The sequence below is a fragment of the Erinaceus europaeus genome, chromosome 20 (genome assembly GCF_950295315.1).
Source record: "Erinaceus europaeus chromosome 20, mEriEur2.1, whole genome shotgun sequence".
NCBI lineage: Eukaryota > Metazoa > Chordata > Mammalia > Eulipotyphla > Erinaceidae > Erinaceus > Erinaceus europaeus.
The window spans coordinates 30,165,716-30,178,063 of NC_080181.1; the positions used below are offsets into that span (position 1 = coordinate 30,165,716).

Here is a 12,348-nt window from a genome sequence, read left to right on the forward strand (position 1 = left end):
GGGCTTGAACTTTGGCCACGTTCATGGTAAAGTAAGCCCCTACTAAGTGAGCTACCTCAATGACCCCTCACGGAGACACTCCTGCACTCTGGGTCTCAGGACCTAAAGGCATTGGGAGCGATAGTCATTCATCCACACATCTTCCATTCCATGACTATTATCTGCTATGCATATTCTACAATGTGGGTCGCACCCAGTGACTTCATAACTACAGTAAAGAGAAAGAAAGCAGAAAGCCTGATGTGTAACAGGGCCCAAGCACATTGGAATCAAAAGTCTGAATGGAGAATCTCACGGAGCTTTTTCTTTGCCTAAATAGCTTCGGATCTTATACTTAGGAAGTGCGATGGGTACAAAAGACAACTGAATGCCAAGCTCAGGATACTCTTGAACTGGTTAAATGATACATTGAAAGCAACTGGGCTTAGAGCCTGATGTCATATCAGAGTGCAGTAACTATGGCTTGATTCCATCCTTCTTTTAAACTCTCATTCAGTGTTCAAATTCAGCACTCACCTCCATCCCTCAGGGTTGGTTCTGATTTACAACCAGGAAAGCCTCAGGTCCCCAGGCCAACATCAAATGCCAATAACTTGTGCTTGTTAATATCCTCATCTAAAATCCTCTTGATGAGGGGGTGGAAGGCAGGTTAATAGTTGTAGCATGCCTAGTAGAATAGGGAGAATTTGAGACACTTCCAAGGGAGGGGACAAGGGTTGGCTAGAGGCCCTTCCCTGCAGGATACTCTGCTAGGAAAATTATAGAGATTATTCTGTAGGTTTGTCTAATGGGGTAGGCACCCCTACCCCTATCTAATTTTACTTCCAGGAGGACATTCCTAATGGGGTCAGGGAAGATATGACAACTTCCAAAGTCAGAAAAGTGCTAAACATTTGTCCTTGACTAAAGCATGTTCACTTCCTAAGAATGTATGGCAGAACTACTAGCTTTAATTTTTTTATATAGAGACAAAGAAAGGAGGGAGGGTGGGAGGGAGAGAGAGAGAGGAAAAGCAAGGGAGAAAGAGAGGGAAAGGGAGAGAGAGGGAGACAGACCGACCACAACACCAGTGCTTCCTTCAATGCAGTGGAAGTCAGGCTGGATGGGTGATGGACACTATCCAAGATGGCTATGTCACAGAGCAGCACACTATCCCAGAGAGCTATTTCACTGTCTATGGCCATTATTCTGGAGCATCCCGTGAGTACCCATTCATTGGGGAAACTGACAATCCTTCCTAGTCAACTGAATCCACATGGATTCCAATCACTTTCAAAGCCAGCAACAAGCAGCTCCTGACAGCTTTCAACCTGACGCTGTTGACTGGCTACGGAAGAAGGGCAAACGCTAGAAGAAGAAGAATTCTTAAAGGGAACACAGATTTGTGTTGCCATTGAGCATATTTGCAATGCATTAACTTTTAATCCAATATCCCTCGGCAGACAAACTTTTGATACCAGGCAACAACAGCCTTGAGTGCAAGATCAGGCAAGATCAACCATCCCCATGAGGGAGCTGAGATTTAACTGTAGACGTGTCTCCATGTGTCACACACCAATGCTGAGGTGTGTGCCTTACTTTTCTCGAATATGTTGACCTCCTACTCCTGCAGTGCACATATTATCATGAAACCTTAAGAAGAACCAGCCATTTCTAAGTTTAAAGTCATGACTGTGGGGGAGAAATAGGGGTTGTTTGTTTCTCTCTGTTCCTCAGAAAGCTTAGGGATGGAGTAGAATCCATGGTTTGTTTATGATGTGCTGTGTGACCTTAGGGAAATTCTTTCTTCCTTTTGTTTTTGTTTTCTTTCTCTAATAGCCACCAAAGTTATTTCCAAGGCTTGGTGCATAAGGAATCTATTGCTCTAGTCCCCCCCCCCCCATTTTGTAGAGACAGAAATCAGGAGGTGGAAAAGAAGAGAGAAAGAGAAATATCTACAGCACTGCCTCACTATGTTTGAAGATTCCCCCTGCAGTTTGGGATGAGGGCTTAAACCTGGGTTCTTGTGAGGTATGTTAATGTTCAATTGGATATACCATTGCCCAGCCTTGGGAAAAAATATTTTTTGTACATATTATGTCCTCTGTCAAATGGAGATTGCAGTATCTGATGGAATTATTGTACGATTCAATCTGGATAAGTCAACTGAACTACCAAGCAGAGAGAACACCATGTACTGGTGGCTCCACTCACATTAGCCCCAGATACAGACCACAGAGAAGACACTTGGCAAAATGTTAGTGTTGATAACAAGGCTGGGATAATAGGAACATCAACAAGGGGGTTCAGAAAGGAAGACAGGGTCCAGGTAGCGGTACACCTATTTGAGTGGACATGTTATCAAGCACAGTAGGGACCTGGGTTCAAACCTCTCCTACCCACCTGCAGGGGGGAAGCTTCATAAGTGATAAAGCAGTGCTGTAGGTATCTCTCTCCCTCTTTTTTAAAAACATTTTTATATTTATTTATTTTCTCTTTTGTTGCCCTTTTTTTTTTAACTGTTGTTGTAGTTGTTATTGATGTCGTCATTGTTGTTAGATAGGACAGAGAGAAATGGAGAGAGGAAGGGAAGACAGAGAGAGGGAAAGATAGACACCTGCAGACCTGCTTCATTGCCTGTGAAGCGACTCCCCTGCAGGTGGGGAGCTGGGAGCTTAAACCAGGATCTTTATGCTGGTCCTTGTGCTTCGTGCCACTTGCGCTTAAACCGCTGTGCTACCGCCAGACTTCCTCTCTCTCCCTCTTTATCTTCCTCTCCCATCTCAATTTTTCTCCATCCTATCAAATAAAAGAAAATAATGGGAGAAAAGGATCACTAAGAGCAGTGGATTTGTTATACAGGCACCTGAAAACCCAGGTGAAATAAACAAACAAAACCACAAGACAAGCATGGAGTTCTTTTGCCTCCATAACTTGGCACTGAGTCACATCCCAGGAGTGGAAAAGGGAGTGAAGGATAAGGTGCCGACTCATCTCCCACCAGAAAGAACCCTGAAGTCTCATACCTTCAGAACTGCCATCTCTGGCATTAGTGACAATAAGACACACCAGAAAATCAGTTGTACCAGTCAGTTCAAATTAGTTCTCTCCATTTCAGATTCTCTAGGCCAATTGCCTTTCATCTTCTCCCTCAAGAGCTAGTAAGTCTGCTCTGCCCCTGAAAAACCCTTTGGGACCTGGAAGGAACAGACATCTTGGGTCATACTTTCCTGCCCTGGATTTGACAAGAACTAGCACACCGGCCCTTCCTCCAGACACTTTGGAAGTCAGAGATGGCTTCCTAAGGCACTTGGTTCTCTCCTGATCAGATGAAAACCTTCCCAACGGCCCATCCCCAATTGCCATCTTCTTCCTTTTATTCTTGTCCTTTCCATGGTGTATACCTCAGCCCAACTGCTTTCTTGCCCTCTCATCCAGTCATGCTCTAAATTGCTGAGTCAGGCTCCCTTTCCAGCTGCCTCTCTCAGAAAGCAGGCAAAGAGCAGAATGCCAGCCCATGGAACAGCCATAAATAAGGCAGTCTGTGTGGAAACAGCTAGGGAGACCCTCAGATTACAAAGAGAAGATCTTCCAATAACATATGATCCTATTTACGCACCTTAATGCCACCAGTTTTTCATTCAGCGCAGGCGCACAGGTACCTGCTCATCAATATCAAGCCCCAGCAAAGGGCAGACATTTCTCCTGCTGTCAGTTCCCTGGTGCGTCCCCAGGAAGGCCTGTTTGACAACTTCTTCTGACACTTGTGCTTCTATTCTCCAAGCCACAGGGGACCTGCCGACATAGTAGCCAGATTAATTTCAGTTCCAGGGTGATGCCTTATTATTTCTGAATTCTTGTGATCATCTCAATGTTTTCATACCTGCTGAACTCTAGAAGGGGACATAGGTGTCTAACTTTGTTCCATGATGACTTAAGTGATGCCTAGTAAAATACCTGTTTAGTACAAAGTATTGGTGAATATCAGAATACCCCAAACATAAACCTTCAAAGTAGATGATTATTATTATTTTATTTCAGTTGAGGAAATTATGACTCAGAGAAAGTCTAAATCCCAGAGCTAAGACATTATAAACTCCAATGTGAAATCCAGTTTCCATGACTTCCTGGCCTATAGTCATTTTTTTTTCTTTTCTGTTGATTAGGGTTGAGAACCTGGGGACTTTCATAGGGAAGAAATTGAAAGGGCAGGAGGAGATAGAGAAGGAGAGAGAAAGAGAGACACCTGTAGACCTGCTTCACTGCTTGTGAAATTAAAAAGGGAGGAAGTCTTCGGGGAACAGTGGAATCACACAGGCATAGTGCTTTTTAAATAGTCACAAAATGGGGGACCAGGCAGTAGGGCAGTGGGTTAAGTGCACATGGAGCAAAGCTCAAGGACCAGTGTAAGGATCCCGGTTTAAGCCCCCGACTCCCCACCTACAGGAGGGTTGCTTCACAGGCAGTGAAGCAGGTCTGTAGGTGTCTATCTTTCTCTCCATCTCTGTCTTCTCCTCTTCTCTCAATTTTCTCTGTCCTATCCAACAACTATGACAACAATAATAACAATAACAAGGATAAACAACAAGGACAACAAAAGGGAAAAAGATAGCCTCCAGGAGCAGTGGATTTGTAGTGCAGGCACTGAGCCCCAGTAATAACCCTGGAGAGAAAATAAATAAATAAATAAAAAGAATAAAATAAATAAATAAATTTTAAAAGTCACAAAACAAGTAAAAAATGATAATAATAAGGCTTAAAATTTTCAGCTGAGAAAATGCTATAAGTAGTAGAATATGAACGTGCCTGAGATCTCTCGTTCAATCCCTAGCACTGCATATACTGGAGTACACTGCCTTTGTCTGTTTATCCATCTATCTGTCTCTCTGCCTTACGTGAAACTTCCTCTTACATACAATAGATAAAATGTATCCTGTAAAAATCATGTAACTTGTGATGTCTCCTTTTAAATACATATTTGTGATTATAATTGTTTATAATTATAATTGCATGTTCTTTCAGTCATAGAGAACATCAACACTGTGTAACACACAGGCCTCACTGAGTCAAGGCCATGTGGTATCTAGTCCAGAGACTTCATCCTCAAAGGCAGTGCAGAGTGTTAACTAATGAAACCTGTATCAGTGTTATCTATCTTTAATGGAGATGGGGAATCATGCTCAGTGTAAAACTTGGTTGTGTTTCTGGGGAAATAGAGACTCAGAGGATTCTAAAGAAAGCTGAGACATGACCTGCCTTGCCTCCTGCCCACGACATAGCTTCACTTCTGGCGTGTATGTCTGTCTTCCTACTGTCGCGGGATGGTGGCCCTGAGGTGTTGGCTGTGTTGGAGCTTAATTTCTTTCTATAGGTACAAGTAGTGTGGGCCTGTCATGGGCAATGTGAAGAAGTGCTGCTTTTCAGACTTGCTAAGGCCATGGTGCAAGACGGTCGCACTTGGCTTCAGCGTGAGCCTGTGTCCGGTCCCGATTGCGCAGAACCGGAGCCTCGTTCTCTTAGTAATGAAGCACTAATGAGGAGAGCAGTGCCTCTGGTAACAGATGGTACCTCTACCTTTCTTTCTCAGACCACATACGCTTTGTTTGAAGCAATCACTGATATGCTAAGGCTGTTTATACTTTAATATTTCTGTACCGACAATATACAAGTTTACATGGGAAAAATTAATTCACAGAAGGAAGATGAAGTGTGGCAGGTGATCATAGGAGCCAGAGTTGAAATGACTTCAAAACAGCAAGAATATCTAAAATTGGAAACCACTTGGATGACTGCACTAGGACTTTCAGAGATGGCAGCAGAAGCTGCCTGCCAAAATGATGGGTTAAACTTTATTTTGTGATACCGCCTGAGCTTCCATCTAGCTCTGAAACTGAGGGATTTATGTTAGGTGGTCTAGGGCACGCTGTGAAAAATTTTCCCATCTGTTAATGAAAATTTACTGCGCAACAGGAAAAAATTAACAAACCACTAGAAGCCAGATTGCTAGTATTAGATATTAAATAATAAATAAATAAATAAATAATAGAATTTTCAGTTTCCAAATAGTTTCTAAACATTTTTTTGTAATTTAATTTATGAATAACAAAACTTGTAAAGTGACATGAGAAATGAAATAAAATAAAAAAAGAAAGCTGATACATGACAAGGGAAGAGGACAGCAGAGGGGAAAGTCACCTTACCTAGTGGCCACTCAGAGAGAGAAGGGTTCAGCACCTTTCAAACACTGGGCACCTTCCAGACTGGGTAGATTTGGGCACAGAGGGTTAGGTGGTGATGTGCCTTGCTTGTCAAGCGCACACCTGACAGTGCACAGGGTTCCAGGTTCAAGACCTTGGTTCTCACCTGTAGGGGGAAGCTTCAAGGAGCAGTGAAAGTGTTACAGATCTGTCTGTCTATCTATCTATCTATCTATCTATCTATCATTTATCTATCTATCATCTATCTATCTTCCTATACTCTTTCAATTTATCTCTGCCTCTATCCAAAACAAACAACTAAATAATGTTTATCATAAAAAAAAAGATTTGGGGACACAAGGAGAAAAATAATACTACAAACAGTAACCCCATTAACAACAAGGGTAGAAATTTCTGACTCGCAGCTGTTGTTCTAGGCACTGCTTTCATCACTTTTACTTATTAATTCCTTTGATCCTCCCAATGAGGCTATAAGATTATCCAGTTTCCAGTCCAATTTGAAAACCAGGAAAGAACAGAGACAGGACAGTGACCTGCCCACAGAGGTAGGGGCTCCAGAGAGAAGAGATTCTCTAAGGCCTGCTCCCTTATCAACTCACAGCTTTGCTTTGAATCCGTAGAGCCCAGTGCAGTCCATCAAGCAATTTCACAGAGAGCATCTCCCTTGCAACCCTAATTGCCCAGAAAAGTTGGCAGGACACTTGCTGCTACTCGCCTTTTTATGGGTGATTAATTGAAATGTAGAATTGTAAAATGACTAGTGATCACATCGCTAGCAAGCGGTGGTATCAGGATTGAGAGTCAACTCCTGTGCACTTTTCATCACATAACATTGTGAATTAATATAGTTCAACTACAGCACTTTAAGGTTCAATAGCATCATTATGGGCACTGCTAACACAGTCGCAACTACTTTATCAAAAGATATTAATATCATCCCTACTTTACAAAGAAAAGGGCGTGAGTCCGCTAGATGAAGCGCTAGCTGTAGCAGAATCCAAACGTTCTAACTGCAAGCTCACAAGTAGCACTCACATGTTCACAAGTGCTGGTTTTTCTAGTCTGCTTGCTGGGGCTCAAGTAAACACAGTTCTTTACATACCAGGTGGACAATAAATGTATGCTTTTTAAAAATATCTATCTACTCATTGTGAAAGAAGAAAGACAGGGAAAGAGAGATCTCTTTCCTCATGAATGCTATGAATGTGCTCTGTATGCTGAGTCACACCTTCCTTGCCTTGAAAGTATGTTTGTTAGAAACAAACCAATATTTAACAAATGCATACATGAGAGAGGGCCAGGTGCTGGCACATAGCGTTAAGCACACATATTATGAAGCTCAAGGTCCTGAGGAAGGATCCTGGTTCTAGCCCCCGGCAGGAGGGCCGCTTCACAAGCAGTAAAGCAGATCTTCAGGTGTCTATCTTTCTCTCACCCTCTCTATCTTCCCTTCCCCTCTCAGTTTCTCTCTGTGTTATCCAAAAGATCAAAAAAAAAAAAAAAAAGGAAAAATAAAGACTTCCAGGAGCAGTGGATTTATAGTGCAGGTACAGAGCTCTAGTGATAACCTGGAGGCCGAAAAAAAAAAGCATGCAAGAGAAAGAATTAGAAGCGTAAAGGAGGAGCTGGGCAGTGGCACACCCAGTTAAGAGGACACACTATCATGTCTAACATATCTATATATCATATCTACAATTTATTTATTTATAAAAAGGAAACACTGACAAAATCATAGGATAAGAGGGGTGCAACTCCACACAATTCCCACCACTAGAACTCCATATCCCATCCCTTCCCTTGTTAGCTTTCCTATTCTTTATCCCTCTGGGAGTATGGACCCAAGGTCATTGTGGGATGCAGGAGGTGGAAGGTCTGGCTTCTGTAATTGCTTCCCCGATGAACATGGGCATTGGCAGGCCGATCCATATTCCCATCCTGTCTCTCTCTTTCCCTGGTGGGGTGGGGTTCTGGAGGACCGGGGCTCCAGGACACAATTTTTAAACTGATCTTGTCCAATAATCATTGTATTATACTGCTGTGTCCTTATTTCCTTTCCCCTTCCTATTGCATTGTTTTTTTTGTATGTGTGTGTGTGTTTTTGCTGTTGTTGACTATTGTTATTTCTATTCTACTGCTCATGCTTCTCTCTTTCTTCTCTTCTTATGAGACTATTTTCAGTAATTCTTGAAAGAATGATCTGGTGGTGGTAAATTCCTTTATTTTCCTGGGCTTGAAGAGACCCGTATTTCCCCATGATATCTGAAGGCTGATTTTACAGGATAAGTTATTTGTGGCTGACAATTCTTATCTTTTAGTATTTCCCCTGTGTTGTTTCACTCTCTCTTTTGAGTGTAACAATTTGGACTGTCTCATAAAACTGGGACCACTCATCACCCTACTGCCCATGCAAAGGCCAAAAGTAATTTTTGATGGAAAAAGACCTAAGGTAACAGAATCTGGCCAATATTAAATGCGTTGAATGAACCCTGCATAACAACATGAGAGGAATAGCCCCTTACAGATTGACCTCCTATAAATAAACCTACCTCTGACCTGAGCATTGGTAGCTGCCTCCTGAAGGCCCCTGTCTTTAGTGACATTTTTTGGAGGGGCAGGGCTTCATGTGGATGATAAGATTTTAACAGGGAAGAAGATGGAGCTGTCACTGGAAGGTTCCTGAAGGCAACTCTGGGAAATCTCTCCTCCCTCCAACCTCGTATGTTTCATTAAAATATGTATGACAATATTTCTCCTCATATTATTGTATTACACCGCCCTTAATTGCATAATTCACATTTTCAAGGGTATTTGGAGGAAATTTGGATGGTTCATTGACTGGTATTTGAAGGAAGCCGAGAATAAATTTAAAAACATGAGGTGGAAATTAGTGGTAAAAAGAGACTAAGAGAAGGGCTCAAGTGGGCGGCCTCAGAGCTCCTGGTCCCTGGTACCCCACTCATGCCCATCTGGAATTGGGGGGAGGGGTCTTTGGCCCTCCATACTTTTTCCCAGCTGGATCCCCAGGGGACAGTCACAACGGCTGCAGGAAGCCTACTCTGGCTTCTCTCTCCTTCCCTCTTACCCCCCTCCCCTGTTGTTTGTTGTCTCGTTTGTGATTTTTGACATGCATTTTGCAGATTGCATGTTTTTGCCTGCGCTATTGAAAGCACACAGCTCTGGGCTGATTGCAATCACGCTGATTGGAAGGATATGCTCCCTGCCCCAGCCAGCACTACCAGCCAGTGCCATGCTTTGCAGATCCTTCCATCTGCTTCCTGGTTCTCACTCTCTGCCCTGCAGACTTGCCTCTCCCTGTCATACCCACCTAGCATTTGCTCCCCAATCATGAGGGTTCCCCTCCTTCACTTCTCCACCAGACGCCACTACCCTGGCAGGCAGCCAGAAGAAGTTGGCACAGGAATGAGGCATTGTGGGAGCCCAGTGCTCCAGGAAGACTCCCTACGGCCAGCTGATGGCAAACAGTGCAACTGCAAAGCTGTGCTCCCACCATGGAGCAACCCTTCTCTAGGCCCAACAAAGATCCCCCCCAACCCAGGTTCAAGTTCCCTGCATGGCCTGAACTTCCACATTGCCTGCCCATCAGCAGACTGTTTTAGCAGCAAAATGTACAAAAGACACTGCCTGCCACCTTCCTGGGTTTTACTAATAAAGAGAGAGTGGGAAGTGTGCCTGCTTATCAAAATAGAAGAGAAGGATGTGAACATCTCTAGAAACCTAAGTGGTCTTTCAACTTCAGAGAGACACAGACCTAAGAGATGCGGGTGAATTCAGAAGTGGGGATGGAAAGAAGGTTGGCTTCTGTGGGGATGAAGGGGTGGCACTTGGCCACATGAACAAGGGTTCACAAGGGTGGAGCTTCCTCCCTTGCCCTCTCTCCACATGGTATCCTTGGGGTACAGACTTCATTCCAGGGTTAGGAAGGAGCAGGGCACTCTGGTTTTCCTGTTGAGGGGTGACTGAGAATAGCCTTGGTAAAAGTTATTTATATACTTACTAACACCTGAAGATGTCACTTCCAAGGTCCTCAGGGTTCTCTGTCCCAGAAAAGGGAGCCACCTCCTGACTCTGACGCTGTGCTCTTTTCCTGTCACCCACCATCCTGTAAAGTACAGTTGTTTCCCCCCTTACAGGCTTCCTAAAGGGAGACAGGGAAGCAAAGCCAGGGAGCAAACCCCTGACAGGCCACAGGCAAACACAACCAATGACCAGGGACCCGGGTTATAGATACAACCCCTGCCCATCATTGACCACCCCCCCCAAAGGACCCCCAGATGCTTCTGGTAATGGGAAGCTGAGTGGGTGAAAGTGAGCCCACCTCTCTGCAAGGGTGGGGATGAGGAGTAGCCATCTTGACCCAGCATCTCATCAGCTTATTTAGAAGCATTTAGCTTGTTCCAGCTCAGTAATTCATTCAATAAAACCAGATGTGCCTGAAAGGAGTCCTAAATCGGTGACTGCCTACTTGGAGGCAGGGTGGCTGCCTATTCTGGCAGCCCAGGGTCTCTGCCACTTCCACTTATCTCCTCCCTGGCCTGCTGGTGAAAACCAGGTGATAATGACATCATGAGCACAGAAAACGGGAATAATAACAGTCACTTTGGAATGAACATGAAAAGGCAGGTCAGGTAGTCACATCTCATGTGTCTCCCTCCAACTTCCTCCTGGACAGAGATGGAATTTGCTGCTACTGTTGTTTCTTCAGTTTACATCCCTGGCTGCTCCTTAAAGCTGTTAGTTGAAGAACAAAAAGATACTGGGAAAAAAATCAAGGTTTTTAAGTGAGTTTATTATTTATTATTAGTTTAGGTTATGTAGAGACAGAGAGGCAAAATTAAAAAAAAAAAAATAACAAAAAACATAATACCAAAAGCTTCCTTCAGTGAGTTGGAGAACTAGACTTGAACTTGGGTCATGGACATGGCAATGCAGCAAACTCTATTTTTCAATACTTCAGTGAGTTTATTAAAGAATCAAAACTGAGAATAGAGCCTGGGAGGAACTGGAACCTGGTAACAATGCTCACATTTCTCTGAGAGAACTGCTTCTAAAATGGTGTCCTGGTGTAGAGTGTTTATATACTGTGTGTATAGATAGCAAGGGAGGTTGCAGCCAATGCCTGGGGAATTCGATGGTACCATAGTAACCACACAGTATGTCTCTTGATTCAGTTTTATCTCTGCACTGAGACAACCAGGCCAGGTCGTTCTGTGTTGTTTTTCCATCTATACCATTAAGCGGTCCTTCTGGAAAAGGGGTTGGACCTGGGGGTGGGTAAAATGAACTATTCTTTGTGCATCGTGATGGTTGACAAAGGTCATATCATGAGTCATTGTAGCTGCTGCTACTTCACTATGGAAGGTTTGTGGTATGACCTCATCATTGCAACTGCCCAGCTGAAACTGACTTTTGCTTCATGTTTCTCCAAGTAAGATACTTGATACTTGGTTCCACATTGATTTTCTTCAGTGTGTGTGTGTGTGTGTGTGTGTGTGTGTGTGTGTGTGTGTGTGTGTGTGTGTGTGTTTCCAGAGCTCTGCTCAGTTCTGGTTTATGGTGGTGTGGGGAAGATTGAACCTGGGACTTTGGAGCATCAACCGTGAGAGTATCTTTGCATAACCATTATGCTATCTACCCCCTTCAATGTTGCTTCCTTTTAAAGTAATTCTTGAGATACCAGACTAATCCAGGCTCTGGCACCCACAGTCCATGAAGTAGAGAGAATCATACCCCTCACCTTGTCTAGCTAACATTTATCAGGTGCTTGCTAGCATTTAATATTAAATGTGAGTGATTCTGTTGCTGCTATATATTGTCATTGTTGTTATAAGATTCCTTGGTATCCCGCAGATGTTTTTCCTTCTGCCCTTTGCTCTCCCAAGTCACAAGTTGTCCACTTTTTCTGTTCTTTCCCTGAGGACTGCCTTCATTAAAAGTGCTAATCTCCCAGTGTGCCTTCCCTTCTCAGTATTTGCATATGCATGAGTAGCTCATTCCCATTAGGCACTGGCTGAGCTGGGGCCTGCAAAGGAGCTCTATTGGAGGCTGCAGGAGTTGGCAGGAGGGGGGTGACCTCTTGCTCAGATCCTCCTTTGCTCTCCTGTCTCCCTGCTTGCCCTCTTCTGGAGTACCT

The 12,348-nt window shown here is 43.7% G+C and overlaps 1 protein-coding gene and 1 pseudogene across 3 annotated transcripts in view; both read left to right on the forward strand.

Annotated features, from left to right (window-relative positions):
• NTM (neurotrimin) overlaps positions 1-12,348 on the forward strand; it is a 1,300,688-nt gene that overhangs the window by 177,053 nt on the left and 1,111,287 nt on the right. The window lies entirely within an intron of this gene.
• On the forward strand, positions 5,301-5,839 carry LOC103128752 (diablo IAP-binding mitochondrial protein-like; annotated as a pseudogene).